The following is a 24,103-nucleotide window of genomic DNA, read 5'->3' as shown; positions in this document are numbered from 1 at the left end:
ACCACAGAGTTACGGCAAGGGTTACTGGGAACCGGTTTTAGACAGTTCTTGGAACAAGAGGACCCCCAACTCTTGATCTCCCCAGTGGACCAATCCAGGGTTGGGGAATGAAGTTGAAGCCAGGGAAGTCCAAGGAGAATCTCCGAGGTGCAATTGGGGAGGACCAAAAGTTCAATCCTCTCATGATGAGATCCGATGCTCATAAGAAGGGGCTCCGTGCGGAAACGTATGGTACAGTCCAATCTTTCATTATTTACACAATTGATGTAGAGGGGTCTGGCGAGACTGGTCACTGGGATGTTGAACCTGTTGACGAGAGAGGCCAAAATAAAATTTCCTGCAGATCCAGAGTCCAAGAAGGCCACTGTAGAGAAGGAGAAGGCAGAGGCAGACATCCGCACAGGCACAGTAAGACGTGGAGAAGCAGAGTAGACATCAAGGACTGTCTCACCTTTGTGCGGAGTCAGCGTACGTTTTTCCAGGCGGGGAGGACGGATAGGACAATCCCTCAGGAAGTGTTCGGTACTAGCACAGTACAGGCAGAGGTTCTCCATACGGCGTCGTGTCCTCTCTTGAGGTGTCAGGCGAGACCGGTCGACCTGCATAGCCTCCACGGCGGGAGGCACAGGAACAGATTGCAGGGGACCAGAGGAGAGAGGAGCCGAGGAGACGAAACGCCTCGTGCGAACAGAGTCCATATCTTGGCGGAGTTCCTGACGCCTTTCAGAAAAACGCATGTCAATGCGAGTGGCTAGGTGAATAAGTTCATGTAGATTAGCAGGAATTTCTCGTGCGGCCAGAACATCTTTAATGTTGCTGGATAGGCCTTTTTTGAAGGTCGCGCAGAGGGCCTCATTATTCCAGGACAATTCTGAAGCAAGTGTACGGAATTGTACGGCATACTCGCCAACGGAAGAATTACCCTGGACCAGGTTCAACAGGGCAGTCTCAGCAGAAGAGGCTCGGGCTGGTTCCTCAAAGACACTTCGGATTTCCGAGAAGAAGGAGTGTACAGAGGCAGTGACGGGGTCATTGCGGTCCCAGAGCGGTGTGGCCCATGACAGGGCTTTTCCGGACAGGAGACTGACTACGAAAGCCACCTTAGACCTTTCAGTGGGAAACAGGTCCGACATCATCTCCAGATGCAGGGAACATTGGGAAAGAAAGCCACGGCAAAACTTAGAGTCCCCATCAAATTTATCCGGCAAGGATAAGCGTATCCCAGGAGCGGCCACTCGCTGCGGAGGAGGTGCAGGAGCTGGCGGAGGAGATGACTGCTGAAGCTGTGGTAGTAACTGCTGTAGCATAACGGTCAGTTGAGACAGCTGTTGGCCTTGTTGCGCTATCTGTTGTGACTGCTGGGCGACCACCGTGGTGAGGTCAGCGACAACTGGCAGAGGAACTTCAGCGGGATCCATGGCCGGATCTACTGTCACGATGCCGGCTGGCAGGTAGTGGACCCTCTGTGCCAGAGAGGGATTGGCGTGGACCGTGCTAGTGGACCGGTTCTAAGCCACTACTGGTTTTCACCAGAGCCCGCCGCAAAGCGGGATGGTCTTGCTGCGGCGGTAGTGACCAGGTCGTATCCACTAGCAACGGCTCACCTCTCTGGCTGCTGAAGATAGGCGCGGTACAAGGGAGTAGGCAGAAGCAAGGTCGGACGTAGCAGAAGGTCGGGGCAGGCAGCAAGGATCGTAGTCAGGGGCAACGGCAGAAGGTCTGGAAACACAGGCAAGGAACACACAAGGAACGCTTTCACTGGCACTAAGGCAACAAGATCCGGCAAGGGAGTGCAAGGGAAGTGAGGTAATATAGGGAAGTGCACAGGTGAAAACCCTAATTGGAACCACTGCGCCAATCAGCGGCGCAGTGGCCCTTTAAATCGCAGAGACCCGGCGCGCGCGCGCCCTAGGGAGCGGGGCCGCGCGCGCCGGGACAGAACAGACGGGGAGCGAGTCAGGTAGGGGAGCCGGGGTGCGCATCGCGAGCGGGCGCTACCCGCATCGCGAATCGCATCCCGGCTGGCAGCAGGATCGCAGCGCCCCGGGTCAGAGGACGTGACCGGAGCGCTGCAGCGGAGGGAGTGAAGCGAGCGCTCCGGGGAGGAGCGGGGACCCGGAGCGCTCGGCGTAACAGCAGCGCTCCCGGTCAGCGGGACTGACCGGGGCGCTGCAGGGAAAAAGACGCCGTGAGCGCTCCGGGGAGGAGCGGGGACCCGGAGCGCTAGGCGTAACAGCCGGAAGGCTTCACTTACCCCACCCTCCTCCTCCCGTCTCCGGTTGGCCGGCCTGAATCTGATGAGGTACGTTGCGCATGTGACGTTCCTCCGCAGACCCGCACAGGAGGACGTCAGTGACGTCACTCGTCAGGCCACTGCCGGAGAGGAGAAGCGCAGTGCAGGACAAGTAAGTGAGTCTATGTGTGTGTGCGTGTCTGTCTGTCTGTGGGAGTCGGGGGGACGACGACGACAATGCTACCTAATGTATGCGGGGAACCTGCTACTACCTAATGCGGGGAACCTGCTACTACCTACCTAATGTCGAGAAACTGCTACTACCTACCTAATGTCGGGAAACTGCTACTACCTACCTAATGTCGGGAACCTGCTGCCTACCTAATGTGGGGAACCCCCAGAATTAGCACCCCATCATCCGTCAGCTCATGCTATTACCAAACAGGGGTAGAGGGAATGGGGGGGGTTGCTGGTGGATGATGAGGGGCGCGTGATGGGGGCATTATATGTAAGGGGCGCATGATGGGGGCATTATATGTAAGGGGCGCATGATGGGGGCATTATATGTAAGGGACACAGGCGGCCCAGCCTCATCCAGCTGCTATCTCCAGTGGCCCCCAGTTAATTTGAGTTTGAGACCCCTGACATAGAGGATGCCACCTTTTCATTGTTTCGGCCAATAAATGAGTGCCGATCTCATTGATCACCTTCACCAGGCTCGATCAGTTGTGTGACCCTTCCCTACATTCAGCTGTCAGCCTTACTTTACCTATTATGTGGGGAGATGGACGGCCAATGATTTTTAGGCGGATCTTATCAACCAGACTAGCCGACATTCTCTCGTTCATTGGCTGATCGCTGGCCCTATTACACAGGGCAAATGGGCCCGTCTGGCGGATAATCACCCCATTATATAGGGCCCTTTAGCTGGCCACACACATGAGTCGGCATTGTCTGACCACCTAATGTGTATGGTGGCCTCCCAACTGTCCCCCAGTGACAGATATCGAAGAAGAAAATGGTCATCCATGGTGAATTTTTAACATACCCGAGCCTTTTGTTCTATGCTATCTAGACCGCCACACCAAAGCTGGCTAGCAGCTGTTTTTCCCCCTCCCCCATCAGAATTCATTTAGACTCTTTCCACACCAGGTTTTGCTGTTTCCTTTTGGACGCATCCGTTTCAAGAGCATAAAGACCCCTCTAAGGTATTTGCATAACCTCTACGTACACCAGCTCAATTGCTTGTTTACACAAATAGCTAATCAGCCAATCACACGGCAGCAACTCAATGCATTTCGGCATGTAGACATGGTCAAGACAACTTGAGGTTCAAATTGAGCATCAGAATGGGGAAAAAAAGTGGATTTGCATGTGGCATGGCATGTAGACTTAGTATTTCAGGAACTGCTGATCTACTGGGATTTTCACGTGAAACCAATTCTGGGGTTTACAGAGAATGGACCGAAAAAGAGAAAATATCCAGTGGTGTGGACGGAAAATGACTTATTGATGTCAGAGGAGAATGGGCAGACTGGTTCGAGATGACAGCCAGGGTACACAGAATAACATTACAACCAGGGTACACACAACACGTCCAACCTTGAAGCAGATGGGCTACAGCAGCAGAAGACCACATCGGGTGCCACTTCTGTCAGCTAAGAACACAAAACTGAGACTACAATTCATACAGGCACCAAAATTGGACAATGGAAGACTGGAAGAATGTTGTCTGGTGTGATGAGTCTTGATTCTAGCTGCAACATTCAGATTTTAGGGACAGATATTGATGTAAACAACATAAAGCATGGATCCTTCCTGCCTTGTATCAGTGGTTCAGTCTGGTGGGGATGTAATGGTGTGGGGGACATTTTCTGGGCACACTTTGGGCACCTTATTACCAATTGAACATGGTATAAACACCACAGTCTACCTGAGTATTGTTACTGACCATTTCCATCCCTTTATGACCACAGTGTCCCCTGTATCTTCTGATGATACTTCCAGCAGGATAATGCCCCATGTCACATGACATCATCTCATACAGGACAATGAGGTCTCTCAATGTGTGTGTGCGTGTATGTGTGTGTGTTCCAGCATCGCGTCCAAACGGCTGAAGATATTAACATGAAACTTGGCACACATGTTACTTACATAGTTAGTATGGTTGAAAAAAGACATACGTCCATCAAGTCCAACCAGGGGATTGAAGGGAAGGATGTAAGGGGATAAGGGAAAGGGATGTAGTTTTATAATTCTGCATAAGCATTAATGTTATTTTGTTCCAGGAATGTATCTAACCCTGCTTTAAAGCTGTTAATTGTTCCTGCTGTGACCAGTTCCTGAGGTAGACCGTTCCATAAATTCACAGTCCTCACGGTAAAGAAGGCGTGCCGCCCCTTTAGACTAAACCTTTTCTTCTCCAGACGGAGGGAGTGCCCCCTCGTCCTTTGGGGGGGTTTAACCTGGAACAGTTTTTCTCCATATTTTTTGTATGGGCCATTTATATACTTATATACGTTTATCATATCCCCCCTTAAACGTCTCTTCTCAAGACTAAACAATTGTAACTCCTTTAATCGCTCCTCATAGCTAAGATGTTCCATGCCCCATATTAGTTTAGTCGCGCGTCTCTGCACCCTTTCCAACTCCGCAGTGTCCCTTTTATGAACAGGCGACCAAAACTGAACAGCATATTCCAGGTGAGGCCGTACCAATGCTTTATAAAGGGGGAGTATTATGTCCCTGCCCCTCGAGTCCATGCCTCTTTTTATACATGACAATATCCTGCCGGCTTTGGAAGCAGCAGCCTGACATTGCATGCTATTTTGTAGTCTGTGATCTACAAGTACACCCAGATCCTTCTCTACCAGTGACTCTGCCAGTTTAATCCCCCCTAAGACATACGACGCATGCAGGTTATTAGTACCCAGATGCATAACTTTACATTTATCCACATTGAACCTCATTTGCCAAGTGGATGCCCAGACACTTAGTCTATCCAAGTCATCTTGTAACTTATGCACATCCTCTATAGACTGTACCGTGCTACAAAGCTTGGTGTCATCTGCAAAGATAGAAACAGAGCTGTTAATACCATTCTCTATATCATTGATAAATAAATTAAACAGCAGCGGGCCCAGTACTGAACCTTGGGGTACACCACTAATAACCGGGGACCAATCAGAGTACGAATCATTTACCACCACTCTCTGGGTACGATCCATGAGCCAGTGTTCAATCCAGTTACAAACTAAAGTTTCCAAGCCCAAGGACCTTAACTTACCTGTCAGACGTCTATGAGGGACAGTATCAAACGCTTTGGCAAAATCCAGAAACACTATATCCACAGCCATTCCTCTGTCAAGGCTTCTACTCACCTCTTCATAAAAACAAATTAGATTGGTTTGACAACTTCTATCCTTAGTAAACCCATGCTGGCTATCACTTATAATACTATTATCCCCTATGTATTCCTGTATGTAATCCCTTATTAGTCCTTCAAACAATTTACCCACAATGCACGTTAGACTTACCGGTCTATAATTGCCTGGCGAAGACCTAGAGCCCTTCTTGAAGATTGGTACCACATTAGCCTTGCGCCAGTCCCTTGGCACAATACCAGACACCAGAGAATCTCTAAATATCATGAACAAGGGTACAGATATTACTGAACTTACCTCTCTAAGAACTCTTGGGTGTAGTCCATCCGGCCCTGGAGATTTGCTTACATTTACTTTACTTAACTTACCTTGTACCATCTCTACATTAAGCCAGTTCAATACATTATATGATGTGTTACCAGCACTGACCTGGCCAATGTCAGCTCCTTCTTCCATAGTATATACAGAACTAAAGAACCCATTCAGTAGCTCCGCCTTCTCTTGATCGCACGTGACAACCTCCCCATTATCATTATTAAGGGGTCCTACATGCTCTGCCCTTGGTTTTTTTGTATTTATATATCTAAAAAAATATTTAGGATTAGTTTTGCTTTCTTCGGCCACCTGTCTCTCATTTTGAATTTTTGCTATTTTTATTACATTTTTACAGATTTTATTAAGCTCCTTGTACTGTTTAAATGTTATAGCTGACCCATCAGATTTGTATTTTTTGAAGGCTATTTTTTTGTTGTTTATTGCTCTTTTAACCTCATTTGTCAGCCATGTAGGATTTAGTTTTAATCGTTTATATTTGTTCCCCTTTGGTATATATTTAGCTGTATAGTTATTTAGAGTCGATTTAAAGATGTCCCATTTACCTTCTGCATCAGCATTTGAGAACACCTCCCCCCAGTCTATGTCCTGTAGTGCAGCCCTCAACCCAGGGAAGTTTGCCTTTTTAAAGTTATATGTTTTTGCTTTCCCCGTCTGTCTTTGTTTTCTACATTTTAAGTCAAAAGTAACTATATTGTGGTCGCTATTACCAAGGTTTTCCCGCACAGTTACATTACCAACCAGCTCTGCGTTGTTGGAAATGATCAGATCCAACAAGGCATCACTTCTTGTTGGGTCCTCCACAAACTGGCCCATAAAATTATCCTGCAATAAATTTAGGAATTTACGCCCCTTTGTAGTTTTAGCCAACCCCCGGCCCCAATCTATATCTGGATAGTTAAAATCTCCCATTATTACCACTGTACCTGCCCGGGCGGCCCTCTCTATTTGTTTATACAGCCGACCTTCTATCTCTTCAGTGATATTAGGGGGTCTGTAAATTACACCAAATATAATTTTTTCAGTATTTCCCTCCTTTTGTAATTCTACCCACAGTGATTCCACCTCCTCAGAATCATCACACACTATGGCATCGTTCACACTGACTTTCATACCACTTCTTACATACAGACAGACTCCACCACCTTTTCTGTTCATTCTATCCTTGCGAAACAATGTAAACCCCTGCAGATTGACAGCCCAGTCATGCGAGGAGTCCAGCCATGTCTCAGTGACCCCAACTATATCAATATGTTCCTCCAGTATCAAGGCCTCAAGCTCCCCCATTTTATTTGCTAGGCTTCTGGCATTTGTGAACATACACTTTACATTTCCATTAAGTTTTACACATATAGTCTCACTAATGGGATTTTCAGAGTTATTGGGGTTAATGTCATTTTTTGAGTTATAAGGGCTAATTGTACTATTTAAGTTATTGGGGCTAATGGGATTTTTTGAGTTATTGGGTCTAACGTTATTTAAGTTATTGGGGCTAATGGGATTTTTTGCGTTATTGCGTCTAACGTTGTTATTTAAGTTATTGGGGCTAACAGTATTTTTTGAGTTAATGGGGCTTATTGTAGTTATTGAGTTATTGGGGCTAATGGAATTTTTTGAATTATTGGGATTACAATTTTTCGGGCTACATTTATTTTTACAGCTGGTTTGTAACGCATGAATCTCCTTATCCACTGTTCTTAACCTCCCCCCACAGGACTCCTCTCCACCCGCCATTATGTCCTGACCCCTCTCTAACCTATCCATCCCACTGTCTGCTTTCTTTGCTTTATTATCCTCCCCCCACTCACCTAGTTTAAATACTCAGCCACCCCTTCCAGGATTCTCTCCCCCAGCACAGAAGACCCCCTTCCATTCAGGTGCAAATTATCCGTAGAATAGAGTTTGTACCCCAATGAAAAGTCAGCCCAGTGCTCTAAAAACCCAAACCCTTCCCCCTCACACCACGACTTAAGCCATGCATTTAACTCCCTAAGCTCCCGCTGTCTTTCCTGCGATGCGCATGGCACAGGAAGTATTCCAGAGAACACAACCTTAGAGGTCCTTCCCTTCAGCTTGGCACCTAGTTCCTTGTAATTATTCTTCAAGGACCTCCACCTACCATGTATTCTGTCGTTGGTTCCCACATGGACCACGACAGCTGGGTCATCCCCAGCCCCCCCTAGTAATTTGTCCACCCTTTCCACCACATGCCGAACCCTGGCACCAGGGAGACAGCAAACCATTCGGTTGAGGTGGTCTTGGCGACAAATTATTCTATCCGTCTTCCTGATTATAGAGTCCCCTACCACAACTAACTGTCTTGGCCTACCTGCATTACCATCCCCCACACTACTAGTTGAGCTGTTCCCCCGGCTGTTAGGGAGACCAGTATCCACTAGGGTTGCCATCTCTGATACTGAGGCCCTCGCATCATTGCCCAACTTGGCAATTTTACTTGGGAGATCAGAAGCAGAAGTGACCTTCCTTTTCCTTGCCCCCTTTCCAGTCCCTCTAACTACATTAACCCAGCTCCCTACTTGGGCCTCCTGGCTAGTTTCTCCAACCTCCATTTCTGCCCCACTAACTGCTTGCTCTGTAAGATTGTCAATCGCCCTCAATGTTGCATTTTGCTCCTCTAGATCTCTAATACGAGCTTCCAGGTGGGCAACATGCTCACATTTGTCACAGCGGTATTCACCCTGAAGCTGCTGCTCCAGAGATGTATACATGTGGCACAATGTGCACTGAAGAAAACCTCCAATCCTGCTGTCCATATCCTTGGTGACAAACAGCTGTTATTAACTATTAAGAAAAACTACTTTTATCAAGGGAGTGTAATACTTACAGTTACAGTGGGTCCTGCTTACAACTCCTGCTTTCTAAACTTCTGCTTATAAAACTTCTCAAATGTAACACTTAATAATACCACACTTTAGAATAAAGACCCAGCTTCAGCTAGACTCAGTCAGAGCAGGGCTCACAGAGTTTCCCAGTTAGTTTTATACACCTGAGAGCAGTTAATCAATTAACCCCTCCCCCAGGTGTGCTACAGACAGGAGGGAAAAAAAAAAAAAAAAAAAAAAAAAAAAGCAAGGGCTATGCAACCGCTGGAGACACCCTGTTTGGAAAACAATGATCCACAGTATACTTAGCACATGAACTTCTGCTTATAAAACTTCTCAAATGTAACACTTAATAATACCACACTTTAGAATAAAGACCCAGCTTCAGCTAGACTCAGTCAGAGCAGGATTATATGTCATTATACTTATATGTCAACAACAAACATAGGATATGTGATTTAACCCTTACTCACCCCCATTTGCCAGGGTCTGGGTTTTTGTTTAAAGTCCCATGCAAATCTATGAGAAATGTATGTTCCCACATAAATTCCGAACGGATGGAGATATTTCACTAGTACCTGGTACATATATTACTTATATGTCAAATAAAAATATATGATAGTTAAATTAACCCTTACCTACACCCTTATATAAAAGATGGGTTTTTGTTTCAAGTACCATGCAAGTATATGGGACTTCCAGTACCTTACTCCACAAGCTCCGCTCTGCATCTCCTGGTGAATGTGTCAGTCCGGCTTGCAAGCCACACCCCATCTCACAAAGACATGCACACTGTTTAAGCCCTACCCCTCTATTATCTACCCTTTTTGTGCTTCGGTCTGGCTTGCAAATCATGCCCAGTCCCACAAAGCTACGTCCCCTTCTATTTTCAGGTTACAATATCTTCATCACAAATCAGTCCCATCTGAGGACAGGATATGAGGATGGGACATAAGGACGGGACATGAGGTCGAGACATGAGGACAGCATATGAGGTCGGGACATAAGGACGGGAAAGGAGGTTGGGATATGAGGACGGGATATGAGGTTGAGATATGAGGTCGGGATAGGAGGTCGAGATATGAGGATGAGATATGAGGATGGGATATGGGGTTGGGATATGACAACAATATATGGGGATGGGCTATGAAGTCAAAAGCTTCCTCCTTTGTTGATTTTCCTCCCCAACAAGGATTAGGAAGGAAAAAACGGGCAACGCCGGTTACTCAGCTAGTTATTAATAAAACTACCATTGCCTGATATTTGGTGAGTGCTGGGACTTTTTTCCTACTATGCATTGATTACTCCTCGTGCACCACCGACCACAGAAGTGCTAACCTTCACCTACTCCATTTTTTTTATGGCGCCCCAGCAAAGTATTAATAATTTTATATACATTTTACAACAGGGAGACAAAAAAGTATTACTTTTTTTTTATTTTACATTTTTCTTTAATATAATGAAACTAGAAAAATGAAAAAAAAAATAGAAAAAAATAAAAAAAAAGCTAATGAAAGCTAATATGAAGGTGCAATCTGTGTTTTCTCAGCAAACTCTTATTGTTGTTATCACGCAATAAAAACATTAATCTACCAGCAGATAACATTTCTTGTACAACCTTCTGCCGGACAAAGGCGATAACATTAAATCAACTGTTTCTTTGTTTATGTAGGAACGTATGACCGCCACCACATGGGTTGCCTTAGCTGTGAACGGGAGCATAATCTCGATAATTCGTTGCCTTTTAGGGTTTTGAGCCAAGATTCAAAGAAAAGCATAAATATGCCTACAAAAATCATCAAACGCTCAGTAGCTTTATGGCTATTTCCTAATTCCAGTCATACACATGCATGCTCATCTCAGTCAGGCATACATGTGTTTTTTTTATTTTTATGGGGAGAGCTAGAAAATAACACAGCCAGAAAACATGGCCTCCGTTGCGGCTTATCATCTGTACTACAGCAATAGCTTCTTTTATGCATTTTATCACATATCTAGCACCTGTGTATAAGAAATATATGGCTAAACAGAAGCAGATGGGAGATCAAAGTAATTCGTAGAAGAGGTGGATGTAGTTCCAAAAAATATTCTCAAACTCGGCCTGGACCAGCCATCTATCTTATGTGCATGTCAGTGGCATTGGGGAAAAGACCCTTTTGCTCTCCCAAATGGTATGGCTCCAGCTACAACTCCTAGCATGCTGGGAGTTGTATTTTTGCAACCTAGGCCTGTAGCCATGACAAGGGGGCATCCTCTCTATCTAAAGAAATGATGGTTTTGCCATCATCATAGACGAGAATTATTTAATGTAAGAGGAGTGAGACTAGGGAACTCTCTGACAGAGGAAGCTGTAATCAAAGGGGTCCCCCGACATCATGTAAAAAATCTAGTGTGGCAGACGCCCATAGCATTGGCAACCTGTCTGCCCCAATTCTGAAACCACCAAAAATCCATTTGTTTTCAGGGTCCCGGTTGAGCCCTTGCTTAGTACTACAATTCCCAGAATGCATTGCTTTCCCTCAGCTCTTAATGACAGCCCTCCTGCCAGATTCCCACCCAAAGCTGATGCAAAACATCTCACTTAACAACAGACTATTGCGCAATTAGTGAGGTTGCAGCACCTGCTATTCATTCCCTGTCTGTTTCTTTGCCTGTGGCATTGTTTAGCACAAGGCAGCATGCTGTGAACACATCTAATTCTACACTAAATGTCCCTCTAAATATATATTTGTGTATGTGTATATGACAGGAAGGTGGTTATATAGCTGGTAAGAGATGATGACATCACTCAGGGGGCAAGGCTAGAGCTCAGACACAAAGTACAGCCACACCTCCTAAAACAGCAGTATCGGGACCTTCTGAGACAACACTATGTTGACTACATAATCTCCTGTCAGGATAGCGGAAGGAGCAAGGAAGCTGTTGAGCCAACAACACACTAACAATAAAAAGACCACACAACTTCCTGTCAGAAGAGAGGGAGGAGCCATGAAGCTGCTGAGACAATACCACACTTAAAATAAGAGGACCACACAACTTCCTGTTAGGAGGGAGAGGAGTATGAAATCCCCTGAGACAATAGCATGCTGACAATGAGAAGACAACATAGCTTCCTGTCCAGAGAGAAGAATGATTTGGGAAGCTGCTGAGACAACACCACAATGACAATGAGAGAACTACACAACTTCCTGTCAGGGTTGAATCACGCATAAACATTCTGAAGCCAGCACAATTTGTGATCAAACTATATTAATAAGTTATATATGTTAAGGTGTTAAATAGTGGCCTGTGTGTCCTTTTTAAAAATAAAATTTCACAGTATGAATTTATTCTCACTGCCATTTTTGGAGTTGGGAAAGAATTTCTCCCCCTAATATGAGATAATGATTAACATGAGTAACATGAGAGATGACAACTGAGGTTTGGTCTTCATCTGGATTAATACTGCATGACACAGGTTCATCGTGGACCATTAACATATGTTACTTTTATAACATTTCAGTCATGCTTGGGTGTATATGGAGAGGTATTGTAGTAGAGAGGGAAGTGATCATGGGTGTATAGGGAGAGGTATTAGCAGTAGAAAGAGGGAAGTGTTCATGGGTGTATAGGGAGAGGTATTAGCAGTAGAGAGAAGTGATCATGCCGCTGTACAGAGCACTGGGAGACCTCACTTGGCGTATTGTGTGCAGTACTGGAGACTGTATCTCCAGAAGGATATAGATATTTTGGAGATAGTTCAGAGAAGATACTAAACTAATACATGGGTTGAAGGATAAAACTCACAGGAAAGGTTAAAGGTCCTTGACATGTATAGAAGAAAGACGAGACAGAGGGGATATGATAGAGACTTTTATATACTTAAAAGGGAATCAATACGGTAAAGGAGAAGAGGTTATTTATATGAGAAAAACTACCACAGGAGGACATAGCTTTAAGGCTATCCTTCATATAAGATAGGAATAGGCATAAAGCTATCCTTCATATAAGATAGGAATAGGCATTAGGCTATCCTTCATATAAGATAGGGGTAGGCATAAGGCTATCCTTCATATAAGATAGGGATAGGCATAAGGCTATCCTTCATATAAGATAGGGATAGGCATAAGGCTATCCTTCATATAAGATAGGAATAGGCATAAGGCTATCCTTCATATAAGATAGGGATAGGCATAAGGCTATCCTTCGTATAAGATAGGAATAGGTATAAGGCTATCCTTCATATAAGATAGGGATAGGCATAAGGCTATCCTTCATATAAGATAGGGATAGGTATAAGGCTATCCTTCATATAAGATAGGGATAGGCATAAGGCTATCCTTCATATAAGATAGGGATAGGCATAAGGCTATCCTTCATATAAGATAGGGATAGGTATAAGGCTATCCTTCATATAAGATAGGGATAGGCATAAGGCTATCCTTCATATAAGATAGGAATAAGGCTATCCTTCATATAAGATAGGGATAGGCATAAGGCTATCCTTCATATGAGATAGGGATAGGCATAAGGCTATCCTTCATATAAGATAGGGATAGGCATAAGGCTATCTTTCATATAAGATAGGGATAGGCATAAGGCTACCCTTCATATAAGATAGGGATAGGCATAAGGCTACCCTTCATATAAGATAGGGATAGGCATAAGGCTATCCTTCATATACTGTAAGATAGGGCCAGGGACTATTCGCAGTATTTAGAATATTGGGTATGGTTCTTACCAGCCGACACCTTCCATGTTTCATGACAAATGACATTGATTGAAAACCTGTTGTGTATAGTAAATAAATCCATTCTCACAGTCTCCGAGGTGCTGGGGCGACAGACCAATTAAAATGTAACAGGATGAAAGTTTATAGCATTAGGACCTAGTAGAAGACAATCATTCCTAGGCTACAGGTCTTCAGTCTTGGGCTTACTTCTGACAGGTCCGGGACTTCTCATATTCAGTCCCTTCTGAATCCTGTTTCCACATCCTTAAATATATCTCCCACATCCATCCTTATCTCTACACTAAAACATTCATTAATGCTCTTATCATGTATCCACTGCTATAAAACAGGAGTGTGTTTGGCTGGGGCTGCTGTATTTTTGCTTGTCCTTGTATCACCTGTTTATTTTCTGGAGAGTGCAGTGGCTTAGCTATAGAGGTCGCAAAGGTTGCCATTGCGACAGGGCCCCATAGCAGCAGTTGGACCCCCACCATAAAAATGGGCTGCTTATTCTTCAATGCCTGTTTTGTCTGTCTGGCCCTGCCTGTTAGTCACGTATATAGTTGTGTATTCTCCTGACTGTGTCCCATCAGAGCTGTAGTCACTGATATCTTTGTGCAGCCGAGTAAGGGAGGGGTCGTCTGGGATTGGGGAAGAGGGTCGTCAAGTGGAAGGGGGGCCCAGGGCAATTTTTCGCACCGGGGCCCTGTGGTTTCTAGCTACGGCCATGCACAAGAGGCTGAGGTTATCCAGGTAGCAATAATATGGAATATATTAGTTATAGCTCGAATTCTTCAAGATTATGCCCTATTCAGGGAAAGGCATAGTAATAGTGCTTGAAGACGCAAAAACCTTAAAGGGGTATTCCAGGCAAAACCTTTTTATATATATATATATATATATATATATATATATCAACTGGCTCCGGAAAGTTAAACAGATTTGTAAATTACTTCTATTAAAAAATCTTAATCCTTCCAATAGTTATTAGCTTCTGAAGTTTTCTGTCTAACTGCTCAATGATGATGTCACGTCCCGGGAGCTGTGCATGATGGGAGAATATCCCCATAGGAACTGCACAGCTCCCGGGACGTGAGTCATCAGAGAGCAGTTAGACAGAAAACAACAACTCAACTTCAGAAGCGAATAACTATTGGAAGGATTAAGATTTTTTAATAGAAGTAATTTACAAATCTGTTTAACTTTCCAGAGCCAGTTGATATATAAGAAAGAGTTTTGGCCTGGAATACCCCTTTAAGGGATAATCCAGGATTCAAAGAAACGTGGCTGCTTTTTTTCCAGGGACATAGCCACTCTTGTCCTTAGTGTGTGGTATTGCAGCTAAATTCCATTGAGGTGAATGGAGCAGAGTCGTAATACCACGCACAACCTAAGGACAGGTGTGGAGCTGTTTTTGAAAGAAAATAGCTATGTTTTCTGAATCCAGGATAACCCATTTAAATAGGCACCAACTTTTAGCATAAATAAATATACGAAACCTTGTAATATATCTTACCAGAGAAAACGCCTTTTTTATTTGACTACATTCCTCTTCCCCTCCAAAAATCCCTCATAAGAAGTGGTTTTGTTAGGCTGAAGCCATGGCATTTCACCCATTCTTGCCACTTGGGCTTTTTTCGGGCCAAAAATGCTAAAGCTAGATGTTAGCTGGGAATTAATAGGCAGTATGGGAAACGCCAGATCCACAGTTTTTATTTTATTTCATTTTTTTACCCTTTAAACTATTTTGTGGTGTTTTTTGGGTCAGTGGCAGTGTTTTAGAATTAAACAAAAAAGAAGGTTCCAGAAGCAAACTCATTCCACCTCTGCACGGCTAAACAGGATTCCACTCCCTCTATCTTGCGCAGGAAACAAAAAAAAATAAAGAGTGGGAAAAATAACCAGCACAACTAACTAATACACGGGTGCACGCTGCTGTGGCAAATAAAAAGTATACAAAAAAGAAGGTTAATAATAATAAAATTATAATAATAGTAATAATAATAATAGTAATAATAAATGATGGCATTTTTCTAACCATAGACTTCTATAGGTGAAAAAAATGTGCATGTTGCCCCCTCCCCAAATTCTTTAAATAGAATTCTTTGAGTCTAATGATGAAAGAATCACATGTAATAAGAAAAATACAAGATAAAACGACACCACCCCCTCCCCCCCCAAAAAAAAAAAAAAAAAAACCACCCATATGTCCATCTGACACAATAGATCAGACTTATATAGACTGAGAAAAACATGTTTAAAGGTTTGCATTCACTTTAAGGCCATGTTCAGATGACAGAATTTCCAAACTGAATTCCGCAGAAATATTCCGCTCTGAAATTCCACTTCAGCAGAGTCCCATTGATTTCAATAGGATTCTGCAGTGATGTCTGTGTACATGCAGAAATCCCTATTCTGACATCTGTAAATAAAATAGACATGTCTATGTTTTCTGCGGATTTTGCTCGGAAATACATTGCCATCTATGAGATGAGGGCATCTAAGCATTCCTAGCTCCCTCCGGATCATTCAAATGTGAGTGTCCGCGCTTTCCGGGCGGACATTCTGCACATTTAGTTGGGAACAAACTGTTCAGAACGCTGGAGCCAGCACCGGGAGCTTGTGATGTCAAAGCCCCGCCCTCTCAATGCAAGTCTATGGGGGCGGGGCGTGACATTATGAGAGGGCGGGGCTATGACGTCACGGCACCGGCTCCAGCGTTCGGAATAGTTTGTTCCAAATCCTCAGCAGCGGAGTACCCCTTTGAGCTGTACAGAAGCTTTTCAGGGTTACTCTAAGGATATGTTCACATGTCAGAATTTCCGTGCAGAATTCCAACGTAGAGCTTCCACAGCAGCAGAGTCCCATTTTATTCAATGGGATTCTGCTGCGCACACGGCGGAATTTCTGCACCAGATGTTTCTGGCAGGAAAGAACACGTCCATTCTTTCTTCAGACTCCGCATGGAATGCAAAGCCGCCTATGAAACAGCGCATTCCCGTGCGGTCCTATCGCCAGCACATTCCGTGGTGTGAACATAGCCTAACCCTTCGTTCGGCGTCAGGGCATGCTGATAGTTGTAGTTTCACAACAGCCAGAGAGACACGTTTCAGGCTATACAAGCCGTCATATTCTACACAAATAACATCAGAAGGGTATTTACAAGGCCTTTTATCCTGGTTAAATTTGTTGCAATATTTTGTCGCAGTGAGTTTTTTGCGACTTTTCATTTACCTGTGTTTAGGATTGTTGCAGTGGAAGACGTGTTTTTGGTTGATTTTTTTTGCAGTGGTCAGGGATTTAGGAAAATGCGACTTAAAAAAAAAAAAAGTTGCATACTTTGGCGCAACCTTCCAAAAAGGTCACTAATCACCACCAAATTAAAAAGAGCTTACAAACCAACTGTGGACAAGCGTTATGAACAAGTCACATAAGTGTAGCACAGGTTAAAAAGTTGCAGAGAAAACACCATACAAAGTGGAGTACTGATGTAAGAAACGTGATCGGCGCCAGATTTATCACGTCTGCAAGATGAAGTTAGTCTAGGTCAGGGTTTTCCAACCAGCTGCTGCCAAACTACAACTCCCAGCATGCCCGGACAGCCTTTGCAGGAACAGCTGGAGGCACCCTAGTTGGAAAACACTGTTCTAGATGATATAGTTTTCTACATTATATCATTTGTTAAAGGGGTACTCTGGTGAAAACCTTTTTTCTTTTAAATCAACTGGTGGCAGAAAGTTAAACATATTTGTAAATTACTTCTATTAAAAAATCTTAATCCTTCCTGTACTTATTAGCTGCTGAATACTACAGAGGAAATTCTTTTCTTTTTGGAATGCTCTCTGATGACATCACGAGCACAGTTCTCTCTGCTAATGTTATTATAATAATAATAACACTTTATTTATTGTTGTTCTTAGCGGGATTTGAACCCAAATCCCCAGCACTGCAAGGCAGCAGTGCTAACCACTGAGCCACCATGCTGCCCTTAGCGTACATCTGCTATGCACGGTTGCTAAAATGGACAGAGATGTCAGCAGAGAGCACTGTGCTCGTGATGTCATCAGTGTTCCAAAAATAAAGTAATTTCCTCTGTAGCATTCAGCAGCTAATAAGTACTGGAAGGATTAAGATTTTTTAATAGAAGTAATTTACAAATATGTTTAATTATCCATATCTCAGGTCCAGAATACTGATTTACAGCTTTTTACTGTGACATTCACACTGGACATCATCCTTTTCTCTCTATTTATCTATCCCTTTTCACTCTTCACGATCGTTTGAGGACTGGTTTACTACGTTTTTATTGTTACAGACCTAGTTTGCAACAGCTGGAGGTACCCTGATTGGGAAACACTGTTCTAGATTATACCGTTTTGCAACAGATCGTGGAACAATCCAGCAATTGTGTCAAACTTCCGAGTACCTCCAGAAGCAGATGTTGTCCCCAAACTCCAAGCAGCACTCCGTATTCTCCAGGCTTCACTATTGATCACTTTGAAGTTCTGGCTCCCAGCAAGGGTTAAGTTTAATATTATGTATTGGATTATAAAAAACCTTTCCAGGTTTCGCTCAGTATTGTGGCCTTGAATGTTTCACGGCTTTACTGACAGTGGAGGAATAAAATAAGAGACAACTACTTATCAGCAGCTCTTAAAAGTAAGTCCCTTGGGAATAGGAGAGATGTGCATACGGTATGTATTGTCCCTACAGTGCACATGGATATACAGCAGGGGGGGGGGAATAAGTATTGAACATGGCAAAAAAAATTAAAATAATTATATATATATATATTTTATTTATTTTATTTATTTTTTTAAACAAATGGTGCTATCGACATGAAATCCTCACCAGATGTTGGTAGTAACACAAGTAATCCATACATACAAAGAAACCAAAATAAATACCGTATTTTTCGCCCTATAGGTCGCACCGGCGTATAAGACGCACCCAATTTATAGGTGCAAAATCTAAAAAAATTAAGATTTTGAACCCAATAGTGGTCTTCAACCTGCGGACCTCCAGATGTTGCAAAACTACAACTCCCAGCATGCTGGGAGTTGTAGTTTTGCAACATCTGGAGGTCCGCAGGTTGAAGACCACTGCATAGGAGGTAATACTCACGTGTCCCCGCCGCTCCGGACCCGTCACCGCTGCCCTGGATGTCGCTCCATCGCTGTCCCCGTCGCTCCGGAACGTCTCTGCTGCCGGCCGGGTATCCTCGCTTTCCGTAGCCGCCATCACGTCATTACGCACGCCGACGCACGTACGCGACGACGTGATGACGAGGAAGGAGAGCGCCGGCCATACAGGGGATCCCTGAACGGAGAAGACACCGAGGAGGCAGGTAAGGTCCCTCCCGGTGTCCTGTAAGCACTAACCCGGCTATTCAGTATGGCTGTTCGGGACCGGCGCGGTGAAATCGCGGCGGTCCCGAACAGCCTGACTGAACAGCCGGGTTAGTGTCACTTTCCCTTCAGACGCGGCGGTCAGCTTTGATCGCCGCGTCTGAAGGGTTAATACAGGGCATCACCGCGATCGGTGATGTCCTGTATTAGCCGCGGGTCCCGGCCGTTGATGGCCGCAGGGACCGCCGCGATAGGGGTGTATTCGCCGTATAAGACGCACCAACTTTTTCCCCCCAGTTTTGGGGAAGAAAAAGTGCGTCTTATACGGCGAAAAATACGGTATGTTCTATGATACCGTTTTCAAATCTGAGGTTCTGTGGGCCGCTCATTACTTTCCATAGATTTAACAAAATAAGTATTTAAAAATAAATAAAAAATAAATTGCCCTATTCTGACCGCTATCCCAGCTTTCTTATATGTCTAGATGTGAAGCTATTTTTTTGTGCCTTGCTCTGTAGTTTTTAGCAGCGCCACTTTATGGCATTCATGTGAATTTTTTAACACTTTTTTTTTCCTTTTAACAAAAAAAATCTGCAATTTTGGACTTTGGTATCTTATTATGTTTACGTCGTTCACTGTACACAATTATTATCAATTTCAATTTGAATAGTCAAAACATTTCCACACACAGCTATACCAAAGATGTGTATTTATTTTTTTGTTGTAAAATGGGAAACAAGAAGGGGATTGGCTTATTCCATTTATTAAAACTTTTTTCTTTTAAAGTCTGTTTCTAACAATGGTTTGATCGCTGATACTGTTAAGTGCTATGCATAGGAAGAGTAGTGAGCAGTGTAATTGGCAATCTACATAAGTGAGGGCTTTATTGCGGGGGTCCAATGAGTCAAGATGGTGACTGGAGCTCCACAGTCTACCAGAAGGCCGCCATCTTGACTCATTTGGGCCCCCGGCAATGAGTCTCTCAAAGCCTCTCCTTATGCTTCAGATGTAGTGATCAGTATTGATCACGGCATCTAAAGGGTTAATGGGGCATCAGTGTGCCGATAGCAGCCGAGATCAGCGGTCTATGCAGTGCTGATGAGACTCAGGACGCCTATGTACGTACTTGGTACCCCAGGCAACCAGGGCATACAGGTAGGTCCTGCGTTCTCTCAGTGTTAAAGGGCTACTCAACTTCTCAGCGTTTGGAACAAACTGTTCCGACCGCTGCAGCCGGCAGCGTGTGACGTCATAGCCCCGCCCCCTCGATGCAAGTCTATGGGAGGGGCATGATGGCTTCCATAGACTTGCATTGAGTGGGCGGGGTGTGACATCATGAGAGGGCGGGGCTATGACATCACAAGCTCCCGGCGCCGGCTCCAGCGTTCGGAACAGTTTGTCCCAAATGCTGAGCAGCAGAGTACCCCTTTAACAAAAAATATATGTTTTCAATAATTCTAATTTACTCCAAAAACCTCTGCTCTAAACTGTATAAAATCCCATTGTAACGTGTTTAATTTTTCTTTCCAAACAGATATCGAAAGAACTTGACAAACCAAGAACTCCAAACAAAAAACAAAAGTGCCTTGGAAGCCAACAGGGAACAGACACAGATGTTTCTAGCATAATCCCATTGTGAACAAATACAATTTATTTTTGCATATTGACTAATAATGTACTTCCATAACTCACAACTTGCTATTTTCTATGTTGTCCTCCCCGTATGCAGATGGATGTAAGTGACTGCCATAATGACAACACGCACTCGAAGGCCATTTTTGCAGTTTTTGTCCCATCTTTTTTCAGAAGAGTCGCTGCCTTTTACTCAAAAATCATCTGTCTTTCTACAATTACAGCTGTTAAAGGGGTACTCCAGAGGGGTGGTCAAATCAGCCGGTGCCAGAAAGGTAAACAGATTTGTGAATTACTTCTATTTAAAAAATCTTAATCCTTCCAGTACTTATCAGCTGCTGTATGCTCCAGAGGAAGTTGTGTAGTTCTTTCCAGTCTGACCACAGTGCTCTGTACCGACACCCCTGTCCATGTCAGGAACTGTCCAGAGCAGGATAGGTTTGCTATGGGGATTTGCTCCTACATGGACTGAGGTGGCAGCAGAGAGCACTGTGGTCAGACTGGAAAGAACTACACAACTTTCTCTGTGGTATAAAGCAGCTGCTAAGTACTGGAAGGATGAAGATTTTTTAAATAGAGGTAATTCACAAATCTGTTTAATGGGGTAGTCCAGGCCAAAACTTTTTTTTTTATATATCAACTGGCTCCGGAAAGTTAAACAGATTTGTAAATGACTTCTATTAAAATATCTTAATCCTTCCGATAGTTATTAGCTTCTGAAGTTGAGTTGTTGTTTTCTGTCTAACTGCTCTCTGATGACTCACGTCCCAGGAGCTGTGCAGTTCCTATGGGGATATTCTCTCATCATGCACAGCTCCCGGGACGTGACATCATCATTGAGCAGTTAGACAGAAAACTATTGGAAGGATTAAGATTTTTTAATAGAAGTAATTTACAAATCTGTTTAACTTTCCGGAGCCAGTTGAATATATATATATATATATATATATATATATATATATATATATATTAGGTTTTGCCTGGAATACCCCTTTAACTTTCTGGCACCAGTTGATTTACAATTTTTTTTCCCTGCCGGAGTACCCCTTTAATGGTATGCTTTACGATTAAACTCAAACTCATTACCTCGAAAAAAAAATAAAAAATTCTTTTGTATGACTTTGTACCTCAAACTGGTACAACAGCTGAAAAAAATGGGGTGTGAACACAGCCAGAAAATGTACATTTTGAGGCATAAAAAAACACTCCAAAAACTGTGTGAGCATAGCCTTAGTGGGTTTGTCACACTTTAGTCACAATCAAGGCAGAGTACGGGAACCTATGTATGAGGTATCGTGTGCCACGTGTTTGATTTCCACTCAGCAAGTGGCTGTTTTTTTCCAGGTATTCCACACGGTGGAATTTCCGCCCAAATATTTAGCTCGGAAATTCCACCGCAGCAGGGTCCCATTGATTTCAATGGGATTCTGCTGCACCGTGCACATGGTGGAAACATCTGCTGCGGAAATCCCGATTTCGGCATCCGCGGAAACAATTAAAGGGGTACTCCCCTTTTTATTTATTTTTAATCAACTGGCTCCTCCAGAAAGTTAAAAAGATTTGTAAATTACTTCTATGCCTCATCTGGACAGTTCCTGACATGGACAGAGGTGTCAGCAGAGAGCACTGTGGTAAGACAGAAAAGAACTACACAACTTCCTCTGAAGCATACAGCAGCTGATAAATACTGGAAGGATTAAGTTTTTTTTAAATAGAAGTCATTTAAAAATCTGTTTAACTTTCTGGCACCAGTTGATTAAACATAAAAGTTTTCCAGTGGAGTACCCCTTTAACATATTGATTGTTTCTGCAGCTTGGAAACACATGGTCGGCTATGGAGACGGCACATTTTTGAACGGTCCTATGGCCGGCTGAACATGCAGATTTGCAGAATTTTCGCTGTGTCAGATGTGTTTTTTTTTTTGCTGCCAAATAAGACTTTTGTGACCTCTTCTAGAACAAATGTTCCGTGTTAGGGTTCATGCACACCACGTTTTTGCTATACAGTTCCGTATACGGTTTCAAGTTAAAAACCGTACGGAACCATATAGAAAACTATATACATTGACTTACAGTTTACAATGTCAAACGCATCATCAGGTTGTGTCCGTTTTGCATCCTATACGGTTTTGTCAGTTTTTTTTCCCGTACCCAAAACCATAGTCTACCACGTTTTATGGTCCGGGTGAAAAACTGTATTAAACCGTATACATTTTTTTTTTTTTTTTTAAACATGGGAGTTAGAGATGAGCGAACTTACAGTAAATTCTATTCGTCACGAACTTCTCGGCTCGGCAGTTGATGACTTATCCTGCATAAATTAGTTCGGCTTTCAGGTGCTCCGGTGGGCTGGAAAAGGTGGATACAGTCCTAGGAGACTCTTTCCTAGGACTGTATCCACCTTTTCCAGCCCACCGGAGCACCTGAAAGCCGAACTAATTTATACAGGATAAGTTATCAACTGCCGAGCCGAGAAGTTCGTGACGAATCAAATTTACTGTAAGTCCGCTCAACTCTAATGGGAGTCAATGGCAACCAGAACTGTGTGTGTGTACGGTTCCATACGGTTTTCAGCATACGTTTTTTTTTTTTTTTTTACTTTGCACAGTTTTTTTTTTTCTTGGAATTTCAATCAAACAAGTGAAACTTTATTCAAAATGGAATGAAAAAGTTAAAACGTATACTTTTTTTTCTTTAAAAAAAAAAAAAAAACGGATGCCACCGGACACCATTTTTCAAACCGCATCCAGTTTTCAACCGTATATGGGTTAAAATTTGTACACACTTTTTGATACAGTTTAGTCAGGTTTTGAGGAATCAGTTTTTCATTAAAAACCTGATACGGGAACTGTATAGCAAAAACGTGGTGTGCATGCAGCCCAAGATTTTTTTTTTTGTTGCACTTCATGTATACAAAGCCTGTAATAGACTCTGCTTTGCAACACTGGCAAAAATCTACGTATTTAATGCTTAAGCAGCACACCTCCCCCCCCCCCCCCCCCAAAAAAAAAAAAAAAATATATACTTTGTTTTTTTTTAAACCTAAAAAGTTTTTGGTCACAGAAGTCCGATTCTTTTTCAATTGCATGACAAATTGCCTTGTTCATTGTCTACACAGGACAATGTATTCTTATACAGAGGTGCTGCGTAGTGTTCACTTTATGCAGAGTTTTCCAACTGGTGTGCCTCCAGCTGTTGCAAAACTACAACTCCCAGCATGCCCGGACAGCCAACGGCTGTCCGGGCATACTGGGAGTTGTAGTTTTGCAACAGCTGGAGGCACACCGGTTGGCAAATGTTGACTTCATGTAAAATCCTGCAGAGCGAGATACACTAGGGGGAGCGCAGATTTGTATATAGACGTATACAGGCTATGACGCCATTCGTTTTCTGTATATTACATGTATAAAAACATTCCAGTGACATGTGCAATATGTATATAGATGTAAATAGGACATACATAATAAAAGTGTTTCATATATACAGCATTCTGTGTGTGCTGGACTCTGCATTACTTACAACAGTTCTAGGTTACAACACCACGAGGAATAAAGTACAGTTACGGTGGCGTTGACAGTCTGCTTTGATGGTATTCCTGCTCTCTGCTGCCACCTCTGTCC

General features: G+C 43.5%; 1 protein-coding gene across 2 annotated transcripts in view; it reads left to right on the top strand.

Annotated features, from left to right (window-relative positions):
* The window catches only part of ALKAL2 (ALK and LTK ligand 2), a 100,412-nt gene extending 79,668 nt beyond the window's left edge, over nt 1–20,744 (top strand). For both annotated transcript variants that reach the window (XM_056564071.1, XM_056564072.1), the window contains one exon: nt 20,386–20,744. The gene's annotated coding sequence lies outside the window, so the exon portion shown is untranslated. The remainder of the gene's footprint in view (nt 1–20,385) is intronic.
* Nucleotides 20,745–24,103: the final 3,359 nt, after the last annotated feature.

The sequence above is a fragment of the Hyla sarda genome, chromosome 3 (genome assembly GCF_029499605.1).
Source record: "Hyla sarda isolate aHylSar1 chromosome 3, aHylSar1.hap1, whole genome shotgun sequence".
In the NCBI taxonomy this organism is placed as follows: domain Eukaryota; kingdom Metazoa; phylum Chordata; class Amphibia; order Anura; family Hylidae; genus Hyla; species Hyla sarda.
The sequence above is the reverse complement of the archived record's forward strand: the minus strand, read 5'-3'. Positions and strand labels throughout refer to the sequence as shown.